Consider the following 7431-nt stretch of genomic DNA (forward strand, 5'->3'; position numbering starts at 1 on the left):
TGGACCCAAGTGACGTTGTTGAGTTCGAGGGAAGGCATAATGTTGGTTTTGGAATGCACCTCCGTTGGAAGACAATGCGTGTGAACTCCGAGCAACGTTGGGTTGCATACAAGGAGACGGTTGCCGAATCTCTAGACAAGGCTCTTGAGTTATTTGCCTCCAAGAAGGTTGAGTCTACTTTGAATTTGGACTTGAACCGGAACCCCTCCCCGTTGGTTGCTAGCACTCCCCCACCCATTAACCAAGATCAAATGAGTGAACCTCATTTCATGCAACAAGATTGGCCAACATTGAGCCCGACTCCAAACAACCAAAATGAAGCTTTTGAAGAGGAGAATGATGAGTACGAGGAGGATGACAACGAAGTTGATCTCCATGACAACAATGTGGGTGATCTCGACCAATATCATGTGCAAGAGATAATGGACCAATCCATCCCTTTTTCCCGTGCATATGCATCGGACTCGGATGATGATGGTCCAGATGAAGAAGTTGATGAGGAGGGGTTCACGCCGAAGGAGAGGCCCAAGCATTCAAGAAGGTATTCGGGCGGGATCACAAGACACCATTGTTCAAGGATCTTAGTCTCGCGGATGAAGCCGTTGTGGATGGTGGCAAATGCATTTCCCTTGGAGCTAGGCCAAGTTCTCACCGTGATTTGGAAGACGGCAAGAACGGGATATATCCCGGTTGTGAGTTTGAATCCTTCTGGGAATTGAAGATGTGGCTCGGCAACTATTCGGTTACACATTATCGTCCACATAAAGTGGCCAACTCGGACGTCAATGTGCGTTACACGGTCAAATGTGAAGTGCCAAGATGTCCATGGATTGTGCGTGCGAGGCCATGGAAAGGAGGTCCCACTTGGCGCATAGTGAGTTGTCTACCAACTCACATGTGTCGGCACAAGAATGCGGATGGCGAGCTTGTGTACCAACAACACAGACAACTCGCGTCCGAGTTCATTGCTTATAGGTTATCCAACCAAATATCCACACTTCCAGTAATGAGCATCAAGAGTGTCATTGACCTTGTGAAAGCCATCTTTCATTACAAGGTGAAGTACGGCAAGGCATGGAAGGCGAAGCAAGCCGCATTCAAGATGTTGTATGGCAATTGGGAGGAAGCATACAACCGACTCCCTAGGTTGTTGTTAGCTATCGCCGCCACAAACCCAGGCATGGTTCACGTGGTTGAGCCTCATGGGCACCAAACATTGATTCATAACGGGAGGACCGTCCGAGTATTTGGCCGTGCATTTTGGGCCTTTGAGCAATGCGTGAGGGCTTTTGAGCATTGTCGGCCCGTCATCACCATTGATGGCACGTTCTTGACCGGACAATACAAGGGCACTTTATTGGTTGCAATAGCAAGTGATGCCAATAACCGGGTGTTGCCTTTGGCTTTCGCTTTGGTTGAGGTGGAGAACAATGATAACTGGGAGTGGTTCTTGCGTCAATTGAGAACAAGGGTATTACCGGCTGAAAGGGAAATTTGTGTCATATCGGATCGCCATCCAGGAATTCTAAACGCGGTGGTGGTTGACATTCCCGGACGTACAAAGTTGCACCATCGATGGTGCATGAGGCACTCTTGTGCAAACTTCCATAGGGCATGTGGTATCAAGGAGTTGGCCGATGATCTTCATGATTGTTGTCTCGCTTTCACCAACAAGCGGTTTGCCACATTGTTCAATGCATTGCTCAGACACAAGAAACTTGACCCCGGTGGTCTTGGATTTCTCAATAAGAACATTGTCGAAAGGAATATGTGGGCACGTGCTTTCGAAATAGGGCAACAATGCAAAATTGGTGACTTTTTTTCAGGCAAGCATGAGAAATGACTGAAGTAATGACCTCGTTACCTGCTCAGGCGTAATCGTGTCCAACTCGGCAATGTACTTTTGGTACATGAGATTGACATCGTTCGTCATCTCGGAAACCACATCCCACTTGTAAGCCCAAGTGGGGCGCCGTAAGTCGTCATCTTCATCTTCATACCAAGGATTAAACCTGACGCTCTTCGGGCGTCCAACAGGCAGACGCTCCCAGCTCCATACAGAAAGTAGAAGCATATTACCACCAATGCCTGCCCTATCTGTGATCCTGCAACACGCATCGTCCAGCTGCATATGAAAGAAAAACAATGTTAAGTTGACAGCAAGGTTGCATTGGTAATAAACAAATGAGTTGATAACAAAACAAACCAACTACCTGTCGGTACAAGTACGCAAGAGTCGCTGAACCCCAGCTCCATTTGCTATCGAAGACGGTCAACGCCTTCAGCCACATCCATGGAGCGTTCTTGCCCGTGGAGTCCGGAAACTAAGTCCTCGAGACAACGTACCACATATAGACACGAGCATGTGTCTGTCTCACATCATCAGTGGCATCCGCAGGGCAATGCGCAAAGTTTGCTTGAATCCACGTGAAAGCAGCTCCGGCTGCTTTCCTTTCCTTCTTCTTCGGCTCTTCTCCCTCCTCTACATCAGCCTCAGCCTCGGTAGGAGCCTTACCGATAAGAGCAATCATCTGCTCGCGCCACCCATCAGAATCGGTGCTCATACAGAGAGGCATCCCGTCGATAGCAAGACCGGTGATCAACGAGACATCCTCGAGCGTCACGGTCATCTCCCCAGTCCGAAGATGGAAACTGTGCGTCTCCGGCCTCCACGGATCAGCAAGAGCGGACACCAGTGGAGCGTTCAGATTCGGCGTCGACCGGCTGACCAACTGAATCCACGGGAGTAGTCCTGCCTGCTTGATGTACGGTGTGTACCGCTCATCGTAAGGCATGGCAGGACCAGAGACCTCGTGATACCGAATCTTCAGAGGTTCAAGCTTCTTCAAAAAACAAGTAATGACAAATCTTAGGGCATGTCAATTTCAACTAAAGGCAAACTTGCTAAATATTTAGATTACTCATTATTACCAGCCCCTTCTCGCGCATCATGTAGGCCCGGTGTTGTGTGTCAATGGCATTGTCGAGAAGCCAAACCATCCTTACAAAGTTCAAACAATAAACATATATGAGTTCATCTCAAATAAACATATATGAGTTCATCTCAAATGATTGTAAATTCTCATATATATCTAGTATGTCATATGTATTCAAGTAAATCAACATCTCATATTTCAAATAAACTCAACATCTAATATATATCTAAAAAAATCAACATCTCATAATTATCTACAAAACTAGGCATCTCATATATATCTAAAAATATATACAATCTACGTTTCACTAACAAGAATCGTATAGTGTGGGGGGGATCAAAGGTTCAACCTAATCTTGGGCAAACAAAGATCCAAACCAAGCAAATCAAAGGTTCCACCTAATCTTGGGCAAATCCATAAAAATGCAACGAATTAACGGAGGAAAAGAAAAGGAACGGAGGAGTTTACCTAGTAGGAGGGATTGGAGATCGAATCCGGGCCTCAAAACTTCAGATCTGAGAGGGGTGTGGGGGGAGGGGGATCCGAAGGGGGCGCCGCCGCCGCTCTCTAGAGCAACTTCCTCAGAGGGGGAAGAACTGCCTGGGAGGGGCTGGCCCGATGCGGCTTAAGTCAATGTGCAGCGCCCAAGCCATAGGCGCTGCACTTTACACAGTGTGGCGCCCATGCCTTAGGCGCTGCACTGCTGTCTGTGGGGCCGCAAACTGGCCCAGGGCTGCCACGCTGGCTGGATGTGTGACGCCTAAGGGAAGGGCGCTGCATAGTAGTGTGCGGCGCCTCGCTGTCGGGCGCCACACGAAAGGGTCAGCAGAGTGAAATTTTTTCGAAAGCAGGTCAGTTTGTGATTTGATTTCGCCCTCAGGTCAAATATGTGATTTCTGCCCTCCGATTGATCCTAGCAATCAGAGCATTAATACATACACATAGAGACAGACAACATATGTTTTTCTCAGACATATGCACATACTAACACGTACGGTGTGGCCAATCCCAGTGCTAGCCTAGCTGCTGCTTAGTTTCAGATTTGCTAAAACACATATGTGCCCTAAGTATTGCATATTTAAATCCTATACTGTTGATTTTACGCGAAGATTTGTGGAGACAATTTTTTTCCCTTTGTAGTTTAACTGAGTCACTTAGATGTGCAATAACTAGGGTACATCTAACATGCAAATAATTTCTATGCGCACGGCGCACTTCTGTTCAACCCGCACTGATATCATGCTGAACTGGATTGACATTACAGTGATGCCAACGTTGGCAAGCAAGCCGGAAGACCCAGCAGTTCCATCACCCTGTCCGTGAAACAAATTGGGTGAGCAGGTCCTCATAACCGAGCAGTGTCATTCCCGACATCCATGCGTAAGTTGGGTCCCGAGCCCAGCCGTGCCTGTCCAACCAGGCGCCGTAGCCGTCGAGACTGGCCAGAGCGTGTCTCCTTGATCTGTAGATGGACAATGTAGGGGCTCGGTTCGCTTCTATCCGTCGCCGTGCGTCGTAGGGCTTGAGATATTCAACAAGGTCTTTGCCATGACGGTGCGTCACTGTTTAAGCACGTATATTTTTCCTTGTTGGCCTATCGCACCCTCTAGGGGGTCGATCGGGTTGATCGGCTCGACCGCGTGTTAAAAGCACATTGTCGGTGACCTTCTCATCGAATTGTGCCAGGAGACGTCGGCGGGGGTAAGATTTAGGCGCAGTGTGGCACCGTTCCTCGAGGTATTGTTCGGCAGAGAGGATTTCTACCCACTTATCATTCAACGCGTTCTGATCGGCATTGGCTGAATAGCTTGCCTCCTTATTCCATAGGGAGCTGGGAGGCGCTCGGGGATGCCTTTAGGGCAAACTTCCAGGGAACTTACGTCTGACCTTCAGAACCAACGACCTCTGCCATGTTATTCAACAACCCGACGAGTTGGCCAGGAAATTTTGGAATCGTTTCCTAACCAAAAAGAACCAAATAGTGGACTGCCTCGATGCCGAGGCGATCGCCACCTTCCGGCATAGTATCCGGGATGAATGGTGAGGGAGTCCTGGACTAAGGGGTCCTCGGGCGTCCGACCTGTTAGACATGGGTCAGACTGATGGGCTGTGAAGATATGAAGACCGAACACTCTCTCCCGTGTCCGTATGGGACTCTCCTTGGCGTGCAAGGCAAGCTTGGCGTCCAAATATGAAGATTCCTTTCTCTGTAACCGACTTTGTACAACCCTAGTCCCCTTCGGTGTCTATATAAACCGGAGGGCTTAGTCCGTAGAGAAAAAGATAATCATAGTCATACAGGCTAGACTTCTAGGGTTTTAGCCATTACGATCTCGTGGTAGATCAACTCTTGTCACATTTATATTCATCAAGATCAATCAAGCAGGAAGTAGGGTATTACCTCCATAGCGAGGGCCTGAACCTGGGTAAACATTGTGTCCCCTGCCTCCTGTTACCATCATCTTAGACGCACAGTTCGGGGCCCCCTACCCGAGATCCGCCGGTTTTGACACCGACATTGGTGCTTTCATTGAGAGTTCCGCTGTGACGTCGAAAAAAGGTTTGATGGCTCCTTCAATCATCTGCAACAATGCTGTCCAAGGAGAAGTCTTCCTCCCCGGACAGATCTTTGTGTTCGGCGGCTTCGCACTCCGGGCCAACTCGCTTGGCCATCTGGAGCAGATCGAAAGCTACGCCCCTGGCCATCAGGTCATATTTCGAAGCTTGAACTACGTCGCGGATATCCACGGAGACTTGATCTTTGACGGATTCGAGACCACGGCAGCCGCTCCCTGCCACCACGATGTACATGACGTAAATCTGTCATCAGACCATACCCAGGAGATAGCACATGTAACTGCTCCGGCCTTAGATCCGGAGAAGATCACGCCATCCGAGGACGGGAAGCTCAACCCCGCCACGGAAGCCGCAGACTCAGCGGCGTTGGAGCCGCACACAGACCTAACTTCAAGTGACATCTGTGTCAGCGGAACCATGGACCTCCGGCTACAGGTTCCGAACCTTGTGCGTCCGCATACGTCGAGCTTGATCGGTTATCGATCGTCGAATTCAGCTCCGCGGACATCTTCCGGCACTCGCCTTTGGGCGACGTGCTAAACTCATTAAAAACTCTATCCTTAGCGGGGGACTCTCAGCCGAATTATATCCAGTTCGAACTGGAGGCTGATGACGGAGAATTTCACCCACCCACCGCCCACTTCATAGCCACTGTCGAGGACCTAACCGACATGCTCGATTACGGCTCCAAAGACATCGACGGTATGGACAACAATGCCGGTGAAGAGGAGGCCCAAAACCCGCCGTTCACCGGACGATGGACGGCCACCTCCTCATATGACGTATACATGGTGGATACACCAAAAGAGAATGGCGGCGATGACAAGGAAAATCCGGTTGAGGATGACCCTCCTAAGATACAACCAAATCGCCGGCGTCCGCGGCGCCGCTCTAAATCACGCCGCAGCAAAGACAGCAACACCGGCACAGGAGACGATAACACTCCGGACGGTGCCGAATACAGAGAAGAACCGAACAAGCTACCGAACAGGACGATCGGGAAGATGGGCAAGTTAGCCCTGATGAACAGGCCATACACGAAGACTCGGAGGACAGTAACTATCTCCTGCTCTCCGAGGAAGAGGTGAGCCTCGGCAACGAGGATTTTATCGTGCCTGAGGAACCTCTCGAGCAGGAGCGCTTCAAGCGTCGGCTAATAGCCACTGCAAGGAGCCTGAAAAAGAAGCAGGAGCAGCTTCAAGCTGATCAAGATCTGCTAAACGATAGATGGACTGATGTCCTAGCAGCCGAGGAATACGGCCTCAAGCACCCAGCCAAAAGTTACCCGAAGCGTAAATTATTACCTTAGTTCGATGATGAGGCACTGGAGTCCGTACCGTCATCGCGCAATGCGGTTGACCGACCACCACGTGGTCGGGACAAAGAGGCAACTCAAGCCGAACACCAGCCCGGCCCACCTCACCGTAAAGGCAGAGATAAAACAGCTCGGGGACATACCTACGACCTGCGGCAGGGCTTGGACAGTAGAGCAGGTCAGAACAGATCGATCTATGGATCACGGGGACGCGCCCCGACACGCGACAACGGCTATCTAGCTGGACGCAACAATCATACTCACGCCCCGGCCGAGAACCGCAGACGGACTCCATCCGAGCTATGTCGCGACGTGGCCCGATACAGTGGTGCCGCACACCCCCTTTGTTTCACTGATGAAGTAATGGACCATGAATCCCCGGAAGGGCTTAAACCCGTGAACATCGAATCATATGACGGGACAATGGACCCCGCGGTATGGATTGAGGATTTTCTTCTCCATATCCATATGGCCCGTGGTGATGATCTTCATGCCATCAAATACCTCCCGCTAAAACTCAAGGGACCAGCTCGGTACTGGTTGAACAGTCTGCCCAAAAATTCAATTGGCAGCTGGGAGGACCTGGAAGACGCCTTCCCCGAC

General features: G+C 50.2%; 1 long non-coding RNA gene across 1 annotated transcript; it reads right to left on the reverse strand.

Annotated features, from left to right (window-relative positions):
• Positions 1 to 1868: 1868 nt before the first annotated feature.
• Positions 1869 to 3505, reverse strand: LOC141021570 (uncharacterized). Its single transcript, XR_012182897.1, has 4 exons — positions 3405 to 3505; positions 2932 to 3001; positions 2214 to 2843; positions 1869 to 2125 (listed from the first exon to the last, which is right to left on the reverse strand). It is a non-coding gene; the product is annotated as an uncharacterized lncRNA (long non-coding RNA).
• Positions 3506 to 7431: the final 3926 nt, after the last annotated feature.

Source organism: Aegilops tauschii, chromosome 4 (genome assembly GCF_002575655.3).
Source record: "Aegilops tauschii subsp. strangulata cultivar AL8/78 chromosome 4, Aet v6.0, whole genome shotgun sequence".
In the NCBI taxonomy this organism is placed as follows: Eukaryota; Viridiplantae; Streptophyta; class Magnoliopsida; order Poales; family Poaceae; genus Aegilops; species Aegilops tauschii.